This window comes from Schistocerca piceifrons, chromosome 10 (assembly GCF_021461385.2).
Source record: "Schistocerca piceifrons isolate TAMUIC-IGC-003096 chromosome 10, iqSchPice1.1, whole genome shotgun sequence".
Lineage (NCBI taxonomy): Eukaryota > Metazoa > Arthropoda > Insecta > Orthoptera > Acrididae > Schistocerca > Schistocerca piceifrons.
This window is the reverse complement of record NC_060147.1, coordinates 2,849,207-2,862,192: the sequence shown is the minus strand read 5'-3', so window position 1 is coordinate 2,862,192 and position 12,986 is coordinate 2,849,207. Positions and strand designations below refer to the sequence as shown.

The 12,986-nt window shown below is 42.3% G+C and overlaps 1 protein-coding gene across 1 annotated transcript in view; it reads left to right on the top strand.

Moving 5' to 3' along the window:
• Positions 1-2,655: 2,655 nt before the first annotated feature.
• LOC124719092 (F-box/LRR-repeat protein 7-like) overlaps positions 2,656-12,986 on the top strand; it is a 117,627-nt gene continuing 107,296 nt past the window's right edge. The window contains exon 1 of the mRNA XM_047244783.1: positions 2,656-2,764. The gene's annotated coding sequence lies outside the window, so the exon portion shown is untranslated. The remainder of the gene's footprint in view (positions 2,765-12,986) is intronic.

Sequence of the window (12,986 nt, the reverse complement as noted above, 5' to 3'; positions counted from 1 at the left end):
CTTCTTCTTGTCAACTTGTGCCACAAACTCCTCTTCTCTTCAATTCTATTCAATACCTCCTCATTAGTTATGTGATCTACCCACCTAATCATCAGCATTCTTCTGTAGCACCACATTTCGAAAGCTTCTATTCTCTTCTTGTCCAAACTATTTATCGTCCGCGTTTCACTTCCATACATGGCTACACTCCATACAAATACTTTCAGAAACGACTTCCTGACACTTAAATCTATACCTGAATAAGAGCTGCATATTGATATATTTGAGATCGTTCGGAAGAAACATTATCATTTCTATGCATTTTTATAGTCGCGATGTAGTCATACCCGGATCAACAGTAAGGGACCAGAACATTTATAGACTTTAAAAGAAATGCAACACTACACAAAAAAGTTGGTTCAGAAATAATAGGAAAACGATAATGTTCCTTCTGCCTGATGCTGAGTTCGGCCCACTAGCGTGATCGTAATTTCTGGTGATGAACTAACACAAAATAATTAACAGTCAAGTAAATGAGGAGATGGAAATCATCAAGGTTAATCTACTAAAATAAGCAGACGTATCTTTAACACAAGTTTTTTTTAATGCTACGTACCTTTTCATATTAAATTACAATAGATGACCATTGTGGTTAAATAGTTTATACACAAGTCAAAATGTCCTCTTGCTGCTGTCTGTTGGTAATCAATTACAAGAAACTACATGTTTTCCGATTGGGAAAAATAACAGTTAGCATATTCACTCAATATTTTCACATAAAATATAAAATACCGGTGCGGAACGCATCAAGTCCGCGTCCGCCTTTCATGGAATACAAACAGTGAAAGGTGAGGCGCCCAACGCCTCATTTGTCTTGAAACAACAGAATTCTTTTTTAATATCGTTAATCGATACATGTACATAGAGATTTACAGGCACCGCGCAAGAACGTCAAAGATAAAGAATGATAGATTCTGTCGCTGCTGTGCAATGGTACATTTCTTTTACTTGACAATTGTTGGATAACTTTAGGCCATCAGGCGTTTACTAATGAGCGTATATTAATGTTTGTGAGGCTAAAATTACTAATATTACAATGGCGTCCAGCGAAATTGAATCGAGTGTTTGAATCTTCTAAGTGATTACGTATAGTGGCTGTATGCAGAGTTTGAGTTTGGGGATGCTTTTTGTGAAAACACGTGGAATGTGCGATGCTTTTTGTGAACACAAGTAAGAAGGAAATCCCGCTTTGCCCGCTGTAAATCAGAACAATAAGATATATTTCAATATGTATTTTTATCATATAAGTTTTGATAACGTAAAATGAATATTTTAGCTTGTAAACAGCAGCCTCTCATTCTCAATGGAGAGAAGTCTTCCGAAGTAAGAGTGATTTCAGGTGTGCCGCAGGGGAGTGTCGTAGGACCCTTGCTATTCACAATATACATAAATGACCTTGTGGATGACATCGAAAGTTCACTGACGCTTTTTGCGGATGATGCTGTGGTATATCGAGAGGTTGTAACAATGGAAAATTTTACTGAAATGCAGGAGGATCTGCAGCGAATTGCCGCACGGTGCAGGGAATGGCAATTGAATCTCAATGCAGACAAGTGTAATGTGCTGCGAATACATAGAAAGATAGATCCCTTATCATTTAGCTACAAAATAGCAGGTCAGCAACTGGAAGCATTTAATTCCATAAATTATCTGGGAGTAGGCATTAGGAGTGATTTAAAATGGAATGATCATATAAAGTTGATCGTCGGTAAAGCAGATGAGAGACTGAGATTCATTGGAAGAATCCTAAGGAAATGCAATCCGAAAACAAAGGAAGTAGGTTAGAGTACGCTTGTTCGCCCACTGCTTGAATACTGCTCAGCAGTGTGGGATCCGTACCAGGTAGGGTTGATAGAAGAGATAGAGATTATCCAACGGAGAGCAGCGCGCTTCGTTAGCGGATCATTTAGTAACCGCGAAAGCGTTACGGAGATGATAGGTAAACTCCAGTTGAAGACTCTGCAGGAGAGACGCTCAGTAGCTCGGTACGGGCTTTTGCTGTAGTTTCGAGAACATACCTTCACCGAAAAGTCAAGCAGTATATTGCTCCCTCCTACGTATATCTCGCGAAGAGACTATGAGGAAAAAATCAGAGAGATTAGAGCCCACACAGAGGCATACCGACAATCCTTCTTTCCACGAACAATACGAGACTGTAATAGAAGGGAGAACCGATAGAGGTACTCAAGGTACCCTCCGCCACACACCGTCAGGTGGCTTGCGGAGTATGGATGTAGATATGACTGGTCATTTTATTCAGCGCTCTGCCTGAAAGTCACAAAAAGTAATGGCGCCACACTCGAATTAGGACGGGCCCATCCTTCTGTCGGAGAAGTTTGTCTCTGTTGCTCTGTCGTTGCTTCGGCCTGTGGGAGACAGCGTGCGCGGTGGGCGACTGTTCCCTGAAACCACACTCGCTGCTATTGCTTTTTACGGTGCAGTCGACAAGTACACGTCGTTTTAAAGTGGTCTGTGTTCTCAACATTCGACACGAGTGTAACTTTTGACGAGTTAGTTATGGGACGGACGAAAGAGTTGCGCGACGAAGTCGGCCGCGTGCTACTGTTATAAAAAGTTACCAGCTTGTTCGCGCATGCGCAGTGCAGGAATGGCGTAAGACAGCCAGCCGAGTGGAAGAATGCTCTGAGCGGCAGGTCGTGTGCGAGTGTGGACTCGTGGAACGCACCGCGCTGTTTGTGTGTGTTGCACTCGTAAGCTGTGCGTGGTAAGTGCTGTGCTTTCTTTTTCTACAGTTTTTGCTTCGAATTCACGAACTATCTTGTTACTACGACACTATGCCCGTACAGTATATGCAGCTAGACGACAAGTTTTTTGTGCCAAGGAAAGTACGTCGTTTCGAGAAGTTATTAGAAAAACGAGGGCAACGTGTTTACTTTCCGCCTAGTAATGGTCGGTTTTTGGTTCCGAGATGCTGTTCCTCGGTGAACATCTGCATTTAACATTTGTCACGACGTGCGGATGTTGCCGTCGAGGCAGTAACTGCAGAACTGTAAACAACACCTGGCATGCGGCTGACGTAATACTTCGTCGTTAGCAGTAAATGGCAGTACGCGGCGGATGCAATATCACGTCGCGCCACTTCCGATGATTTTCAGTCGTTTCTAACATTCTTTTTTTGCTCCCGGAATGCTCTGTGAGATCTGCAGACATCGTAGCGGTATCAGTTTAACCATTCGTCGTTTTTGAAACCTTTGTGCTTCGTAGGCACTAGGTGACGTTATAGAGTTATCTGTTTCGCGGATTTAGTACGACTGTGTGTTCAGAATGTGTTGTGAAGAGAAGAAACGTTTGGAAGAAATGATTTAGAGAGCCCTTGACGAGTCTACATACGATGAAAATGAAGTGTTACATGACGACTAAGATTACACGACGTTTAAAACTTGTAGAAATTCTCAATTTTTTGAAGATGAACTGCTTAAGGTATTATTTTCAAAGATTGTGTTGTTACGAAGGATTCAGGAAATCAACGCGAGTGAATGTAATATTCGACTACATACACTGTACTGCGCTATGAATGCAAAAATTTTATTGGTCTCGTGCTTTGTTTCTTTCTTTAGAAGCTGATTGGCTGTAAAAGAAAGGTAAGGTGTTTGCTTACACAATCGAATAACTGAATTGCTTCTCAGTTTTTTTCTGTGATGTTGAAGCTTGACCTGAGTAGATTATTCAAGGCTTTATACTAGTTGTTGTTGTCGTGGTCTTCAGTCCTGAGACTGGTTTGATGCAGCTCTCCATGCTACTCTATCCAGTGCAAGCTTCTTCATCTCCCAGTACTTACTGCAACCTACATTCTACTGAATCTGCTTAGTGTATCTATCTCTTCGTCTCCCTCTACGATTTTTTTTACGCCTCAGAATATGCCCTACCAACCGGTCCCTTCTTCTTGTCAAGTTTTGCCCAAACTCCTCTTCTCCCCTATTCGATTCAATACCTCCTCATTAGTTACGTGATCTACCCATCTAATCTTCAGCATTATTCTGTAGCACCACATTTCGAAAGCTTCTATTCTCTCCCCCCATGAACCATGGACCTTGCCGTTGGTAGGGAGGCTTGCGTGCCTCAGCGATACAGATAGCCGTACCGTAGTGCAACCACAACGGAGGGGTGTCTGTTGAGAGGCCAGACAAACGTGTGGTTCCTGAAGAGGGGCAGCAGCCTTTTCAGTAGTTGCAGGGGCAACAGTCTGGATGATTGACTGATGTGGCCTTGTAACAATAACCAAAACGGCCTTACTGTGCTGGTACTGCGAACGGCTGAAAGCAAGGGAAAACTACGGCCGTAATTTTTCCCGAGGGCATGCAGCTTTACTGTATGATTAAATGATGATTGCGTCCTCTTGGGTAAAATATTCCGGAGGTAAAATAGTCCCCCATTCGGATCTCCGGTCGGGGACTACTCAAGAGGATGTCGTTATCAGGAGAAACAAAACTGGCGTTCTATGGATCGGAGCGTGGAATGTCATATCCCTTAATCGGGCAGGTAGGTTAGAAAATTTAAAAAGGGAAATGGATAGGTTAAAGTTAGATCTAGTGGGAATTAGTGAAGTTCAGTGGCAGGAGGAACAAGACTTTTGGTCAGGCGAATACTGGGTTATAAATACAAAGTCAAATAGGGGTAATGCAGGAGTAGGTTTAATAATGAATAGGAAAATAGGAATGCGGGTAAGCTACTACAAACAACATAGTGAACGCATTATTGTGGTCACGATAGATACGAAGCCCACACCTACTGCGGTAGTACAAGTTTATATCCCAACTAGCTCTGCAGATGACGAAGAAATTGAAGAAATGTATGATGAAATAAAAGAAATTATTCAGATAGTGAAGGGAGACGAAAATTTAATAGTCATGGGTGACTGGAATTCGAGTGTAGGAAAAGGGAGAGAAGGAAACGTAGTAGGTGAATATGGATTGGGGCTAAGAAATGAAAGAGGAAACCGCCTGATAGAATTTTGCACAGAGCACAACTTAACCATAGCTAACACTTGGTTTAGGAATCATGATAGAAGGTTGTATACATGGAAGAACCCTGGAGATACTAAAAAGTATCAGATAGATTATATAATGGTAATACAGAGATTTAGGAACCAGGTTTTAAATTGTAAGACATTTCCAGTGGCAGATGTGGACTCTGACCACAATCTATTGGTTATGACCTGTAGATTAAAACTGAAGAAACTGCAAAAAGGTGGGAATTTAAGGAGATGGGACCTGGATAAACTGAAAGAACCAGAGGTTGTACAGAGTTTCAGGGAGAGCATAAGGGAACAATTGACAGGAATGGGGGAAAGAAATACAGTAGAAGAAGAATGGGTAGCTTTGAGGGATGAAGAAGTGAAGGCAGCAGAGGATCAAGTAGGTAAAAAGACGAGGGCTAGTAGAAATCTTTGGGTAACAGAAGAAATATTGAATTTTATTGATGAAAGGAGAAAATATAAAAATGCAGTAAATGAAGCAGGCAAAAAGGAATACAAACGTCTCAAAAATGAGATCGACAGGAAGGGCAAAATGGCTAAGCAGGGATGGTTAGAGCACAAATGTAAGGATGTAGAGGCTTATCTCACTAGGGGTAAGATAGATACTGCCAACAGGAAAATTAAAGAGAGCTTTGGAGATAAGAGAACCACTTGTATGAACATCAAGAGCTCAGATGGAAACCCAGTTCTAAGCAAAGAAGGGAAAGCAGGAAGGTGGAAGGAGTGTATAGAGGGTCTATACAAGGGCGATGCACTTGAGGACATTATTATGGAAATGGAAGAGGATGTAGATGAAGATGAAATGGGAGATATGATACTGCGTGAAGAGTTTGACAGAGCACTGAAAGACCTGAGTCGAAACAAGGCCCCCGGAGTAGACAACATTCCATTGGAACTACTGACGGCCTTGGGAGAGCCAGTCCTGACAAAACTCTACCATCTGGTGAGCAAGATGTATGAAACACGCGAAATACCCTCAGACTTCAAGAAGAATATAATAATTCCAATCCCAAAGAAAGCAGGTGTTCACGGATGTGAAAATTACCGAACTATCAGTTTAATAAGCCACAGCTGCAAAGTATTAACACGAATTCTTTACAGACGAATGGAAAAACTTGTAGAAGCCGACCTCGGGGAAGATCAGTTTGGATTCCGTAGAAATACTGGAACACGTGAGGCATTACTGACCTTACGACTTATCTTAGAAGAAAGATTAAGGAAAGGCAAACCTACGTTTCTAGCATTTGCAGACTTAGAGAAAGCTTTTGACAATGTTGACTGGAATACTCTTCTTTCAAATTCTAAAGATGGCAGGGGTAAAATACAGGGAGCGAAAGGCTATTTACAATTTGTACAGAAACCAGATGGCAGTTATAAGAGTCGAGGGTTGGGGAGGGAGTAAGACAGGGTTTTAGCCTGTCCCCGATGTTATTCAATCTCTATATTGAGCAAGCAGTAAAGGAAACAAAAGAAAAATTTGGAGTAGGTATTAAAATCCATGGAGAAGAAATAAAAACTTTGAGGTTCGCCGATGACGTTGTAATTCTGTCAGAGACAGCAAAGGACTTGGAAGAGCAGTTGAACGGAATGGATGGTGTCTTGAAGGGAGGATATAAGATGAACATCAACAAAAGCAAAACGAGGATAATGGAATGTAGTCGAATTAAGTCGGGTGATGCTGAGGGTATTAGATTAGGAAATGAGACACTTAAAGTAGTAAAGGAGTTTTGCTATTTGGGGAGCAAAATAACTGATGATGGTCGAAGTAGAGAGGATATAAAATGTAGACTGGCAATGGCAAGGAAAGCGTTTCTGAAGAAGAGAAATTTGTTAACATCGAGTATAGATTTAAGTGTCAGGAAGTCATTTCTGAAAGTATTTGTATGGAGTGTAGCCATGTATGGAAGTGAAACATGGACGGTAAATAGTTGGGACAAGAAGAGAATAGAAGCTTTTGAAATGTGGTGCTACAGAAGAATGCTGAAGATTAGATGTGTAGATCACATAAGTAATGAGGAAGTATTGAATAGGATTGGGGAGAAGAGGAGTTTGTGGCACAACTTGACCAGAAGAAGGGATCGGTTGGTAGGACATGTTCTGAGGCATCAAGGGATCACCAATTTAGTATTGGAGGGCTGCGTGGAGGGTAAAAATCGTAGGGGGACACCAAGAGATGAATACACTAAGCAGATTCAGAAGGATATAGTCTGCAGTAGGTACTGGGAGATGAAGAGGCTTGCACAGGATAGAGTAGCATGGAGAGCTGCATCAAACCAGTCTCAGGACTGAAGACCACAACAACAACAACTGGTATTCTCTTCTTGTCCAAACTATTTATCGTCCATGTTTCACTTCCAACATTTAAGTATTAGTCTATTTTCTGTTATTAACCATCTGTTTACAAAGACAGCGCAGCAACATTTCGTCGGGCGACTACAGTGTTACCCTTTATGGGTGGCGACAATCTGAAACAGAGAACATTCTACACGTAGTGGTCCGAATAGTATCGACTTTAACGATAAGTGCTAGAAAGTGGGTGGTAAACCTCTCGCTTCTTTACTATAGCTGGTCTATTGGAGGTTCACAATACACCATTTACGTGGTTTGGCGGTTAATAAAAAGTCGTGGAACTCTGCGGCAAGAGGTGCCACCATCGTGTTGTTAGTTTTGGCCCTTGAGCAAAAATATTTCGGCGACCACTGGATCAGGGCCATCGGCAGTAACGGCGTTTTCAGTCTACTGCTCATGGGTTGGCGGCACGTCAGTTTCCCGTAGCCAATGCGATGATGCTTTGACATAACCTATGAGAGGCAACTACTGAGCCACTGTATTCCTAGCGCCGACATTGACACCGCTGTTTTTCGGTGTGTGTGTGTGTGGCAGGGATTGCTGTAAAGTGGACTGATGTAAGTGAATAAGCTGTGCACAGCGACGCCGTTCGTTGGTGCATGTCTCGTGGGATATGGTGTTGAAATGAGTGTTGAAAAGAGTGAAAGAGTGACAGGTTTGTGTGAGTGGAATCATCAGGAAGTGGATCTTTTTTTTTTTTTTCAAATTCAATCTTGCGAAAAGGTAGGTGGGTCAGTGTTTATTAATGACAGTCAAATGGTTCAAATGGCTCTGAGCTCTATGGGACTCAACTTCTGAGGTCATAAGTCCCCTAGAACTTAGAACTACTTAAACCTAACTAACCTAAGGACATCACACACATCCGTGCTCGAGGCAGGATTCGAACCTGCGACCGTAGCGGTGTCACGGTTCCGGACTGAAGCGCCTAGAACCGCACGGCCACTAATGACAGTCACATGTTCAATATTTCAATATAATAAGAAACGTTGATGCATTTACTCAGTGCGTAGGTGCGGATCGACTGCGTAGCAACACAGAGTAGAGAAATATTTCACTGCTTTCTCGAGTATATCCTGGGTTGCGACGCTGTCTCTGGTTTGCAGATACCTGCACAGTTTAAACAGCTGCGCCCCAAATAAGAAGCAATTGAATTTATACAAAATTGTTAAGGCTTTCGTGGCCACTTGTTGACAAACTGCCTATTGGCTTCTGTCTCGGGTTCTTCGGCCGACGTTCATCTGAGGATTTTTCTGACGTTTCGCCAGCACGAGTGGCTGGCATTGTCAAAGCTTCACCCCCCATTGCCGGTGGTGAACTGGAGGCGAGCTCGCGGCCGCAGACTATCTGTACCTGGCGCGCCAACGTCCGAGGGCTTCTCCGCGGTCATTTCCGGTGCGGTACTCCTGCGTCTAAAAAATGAGAACGACAGAAAGTGCAAAATGGCTAACCAGGGGTGGCTAGAGGACAAATGTAAGGATGTAGAGGCGCATATCACTAGGGGTAAGATAGATACTGCCTACAGGAAAATTAAAGATATCTTTGGAGAAAAGAGAACCACTTGCATGAATATCAAGAGCTCAGATGGAAATCCAGTTCTAAACAAAGAAGGGAAAGCAGAAAGATGGAAGGAGTATGTAGAGGGTCTATACAAGTTCGAAGTTCTTGAGGATAATGTTATAGAAATGGAAGAGAATGTAGATGAAGATGAAATGGGAGATACGATATTGCGTGAAGAGTTTGACAGACCGCTGAAAGACCTAAGTCGAAACAAGGCCCCGGGAGTAGACAACATCCCATTAGAACTAATGACAGCCTTGGGAGAGCCAGTCCTGACAAAACTCTACCACCTAGTGAGCAAGATGTATGAGATAGGCGAAACACCCTCAGACTTCAAGAAGAATATAATAGTTCCAATCCCAAAGAAAGCAGGTGTTGACAGATGTGAAAATTACATAACTATCAGTTTAATAAGTCACGGCTGCAAAATAATAACGCGAATTTTTTACAGACGAATGGAAAAACTTGTAGAAGCCGACCTTGGGGAAGATCAGTTTGGATTCCGTAGAAATGTTGGAACACGTGAGGCAATACTGACCCTACGATTTATCTTAGAAGCTAGATTAAGGAAAAGCAAACCTACGTTTCTAGCATTTCTAGACTTAGAGAAAGCTTTTGACAATGTTGACTGGAATACTCCCTTTCAAATTCTGAAGGTGGCAGGGGTAAAATACAGGGAGCGAAAGGCTATTTACAATTCATACAGAAACCAGATGGCATTTATAAGAGTCGAGGGACATGAAAGGGAAGCAGTGGTTGGGAAGGGAGTGGGACAGGCTTGTAGCCTCTCCCCAATGTTATTCAATCTGTATATTGAGCAAGCAGTGAAGGAAACAAAAGAAAAATTCGGAGCACATATTAAAATCCATGGAGAAGAAATAAAAACTTTGAGTTTCGCTGATGACATTGAAATTCTGTCAGTGACAGCAAAGGACCTGGAAGAGCAGTTGAACGGAATGGACAGTGTCTTGGAAGGAAGATATAAGATTAACATTAACAGAAGCAAAACGAGGATAATGGAATGTAGTCGAATCTAATCGAGTGATGCTGCGGGAATTTGATTAGGAAATGAGAGGCTTAAAGTAATAAAGGAGTTTTGCTATTTGGGGAGCAAAATAACTGATGATGGTCGAAGTAGAGAGGATATAAAATGTAGACTGGCAATGGCAAGGAAAGCGTTTCTGAAGAAGAGAAATCTATTAACATCGAGTATAGATTTGAGTGTCAGGAAATCGTTTCTGAAAGTATTTGTATGGAGTGTAGCCATGTGTGGTGTCACCGCAAGACACCACACTTGCTAGGTGGTAGCCTTTTAAATCGGCCGCGGTCCGCTAGTATACGACGGACCGGCGTGTCGCCACTGTCAGTAATTGCAGACCGAGCGCCGCCACACGGCAGGTCTAGAGAGACTTACTAGCACTCGCCGCAGTTGTACAGCCGACTTTGCTAGGAAAGGTTCACTGAGAATTACGCTCTCATTTGCCGAGACGATAGTTAGCATAGCCTTCAGCTAAGTCAATTGCTACGACCTAGCAAGGCGCCATTTATCCTTTGCTATGTATCTAATGAAGCATGTACTGTAACAAGACCAATGTTCACCAATTGTGGATTAAAGTTAAGTATTCCAACAGCTACGTACTTTTCTTTATAGCATTCATTACGTATCCTGTTTCAGACCTCACGCCAGCCTGCGTGAGTTTAAGCGCGTGCCTTTCGGTTACCCGTCACTGTGGACTGGCTGTCTTGTCAGTCCACAACACCATGTATGGAAGTGAAACATGGATGGTAAATAGTTTGGACAAGAAGAGAATAGAAGCTTTAGAAGATGGGTAGATCACATAACTAATGAGGAGGTATTGAATAGAATTGGGGAGAAGAGGAGCTTGTGGCATAACTTGACTAGAAGAAGGGATCGGTTGGTAGGACATGTTCTGAGACATCGAGGGATCACCAATTTAGTACTGGAGGGCAGCGTGGAGGGTAAAAATCGTAGAGGGAGACCAAGAGATGATTACACTAAGCAGATTCAGAAGGATGTAGGTTGCAGTAAGTAGTGGGAGATGAAGAAGCTTGCACAGGATAGAGTAGCGTGGAGAGCTGCATCAAACCATTCTCAGGACTGAAGACCACAACAACAACAACAACAACAACTGCGTTTCTAAGTAGGTTTGCATAAATTATTTTAGTTTTTCGAGGTTTAGATTTGTTTACGCGTAAAAAGAAACATTTCACTGCCCCTGCCCCTTGTTAGAAAATATAAAGTAGAATTCAGTTGAATGTAAAAGTCAGGTAGCGGGCAAACTTTTAGATAGTTTTACTTTTTAATTATAGTTTTGTTAATGTTCATGTTTACGGAAATTGTCTTTCATCTTTAAAGTTCAACTGATCAATCATTTCATTAAAAGTTCCGCAAATTATCGTACAAATCATACAAGTCCTATAAATGTTACTTCATGTGTAAACGCCTTTTACGAATGAGAAAACACACATAATGTAATCTTTACTGTGCTCTTGGCACGTATTTGTCCATGTCTCGTCAAAAAAAAGTGTCTGCTTTGCATATTTATTTAGTTAAAAGTCCGCCGAGCGAACGTATTGGCTGAGCGGACAGTAGCGGCGCGGTGTGCGAGGTCATTGCTTCCGGCGCTCAGTCAAGTGGGCAGACAAGCGAAGAGCGTCGACCAGCAGCGGCTGGTGTGATGTGAGGTAGGGAGCCCGTATACAGAGAGGGAGTGGCCACGGGTGAAGTTGCCCGTGATTGGTTGATTAGGTTTGGCGCCATTTTCCTGCCAAACGTCTCTTGCGCTACTTATGTTCGCCGTGCTTTTGAGCTGAATTGAAGTTCAGAGGACTTTTGGAAACGATTAAAAGGTATCTGAATTATTGAGAGACTTGTTATGCGGTGTGCACGCATGTTCGATTTAGTTGTATATCGTTTTTAGTACGTAATTAGCGTTTGGGATCTAAAATACGAGTTGAAATAATGAAGCGTTTTGTGATGAAGTCGGTAGGCCTACATGTTTGAAGTAAACACGTTAGCAATTGCACAGTATTGTTTTTGACATCTGTAATTCGTTCTGTCAAAAACAATACTGTGCAATTTGACATCTGTAATTCGTTCTGTAGACTGGCAATGGCAAGGAAATCGTTTCTGAAGAAGAGAAATTTGTTAACATCGAGTATAGATTTAAGTGTCAGGAAGTCGTTTCTGAAAGTATTTGTATGGAGTATAGCCATGTATGGAAGTGAAACATGGACGATAACCAGTTTGGACAAGAAGAGAATAGAAGCTTTCGAAATGTGGTGCTACAGAAGAATGCTGAAGATAAGGTGGGTAGATCACGTAACTAATGAGGAGGTATTGAATAGGATTGGGGAGGAGAGAAGTTTGTGGCACAACTTGACAAGAAGAAGGGATCGGTTGGTAGGACATGTTCTGAGGCATCAAGGGATCAACCAATTTAGTATTGGAGGGCAGCGTGGATGGTAAAAATTGTAGGGGAAGAACAAGAGATGAATACACTAAGCAGATTCAGAAGGATGTAGGTTGCAGTAGGTACTGGGAGATGAAGAAGCTTGCACAGGATAGAGTAGCATGGAGAGCTGCATCAAACCAGTCTCAGGACTGAAGACCACAACAACAACGACAACAATTCGTTCTGCAGACGTTCGTAAACGATGCCAGGTTGTGCTGCATTTTGTTGTTCCAATAGAGGCGAAGGTGGATTTCGCGTGTTGGCATTTCCACGCAATGAAGAAAGACGAAACCAGTGGGCAGTTTTTTTAAGTACTTTTAGTCACGCAAAAGAGATAGGCCTATTACAATTCACTGCATTTGTAAGCTTTTATTTCTTTAACAGTTCGTGCATACTGGTAGCATCACAAGCTTTTCTGAAGCCATTATCTGACGTCCTTGCTGGAAACGGGAAGTTCCTGTAATTGTTGTGCCACGCTCATTCGACTTTATAGCGTCAAACTTTATTTCGTTCCGAATCAGAACAATAGGCATTATTTTGGTTTCAGTATTACTATTGCCTGGCTGTTG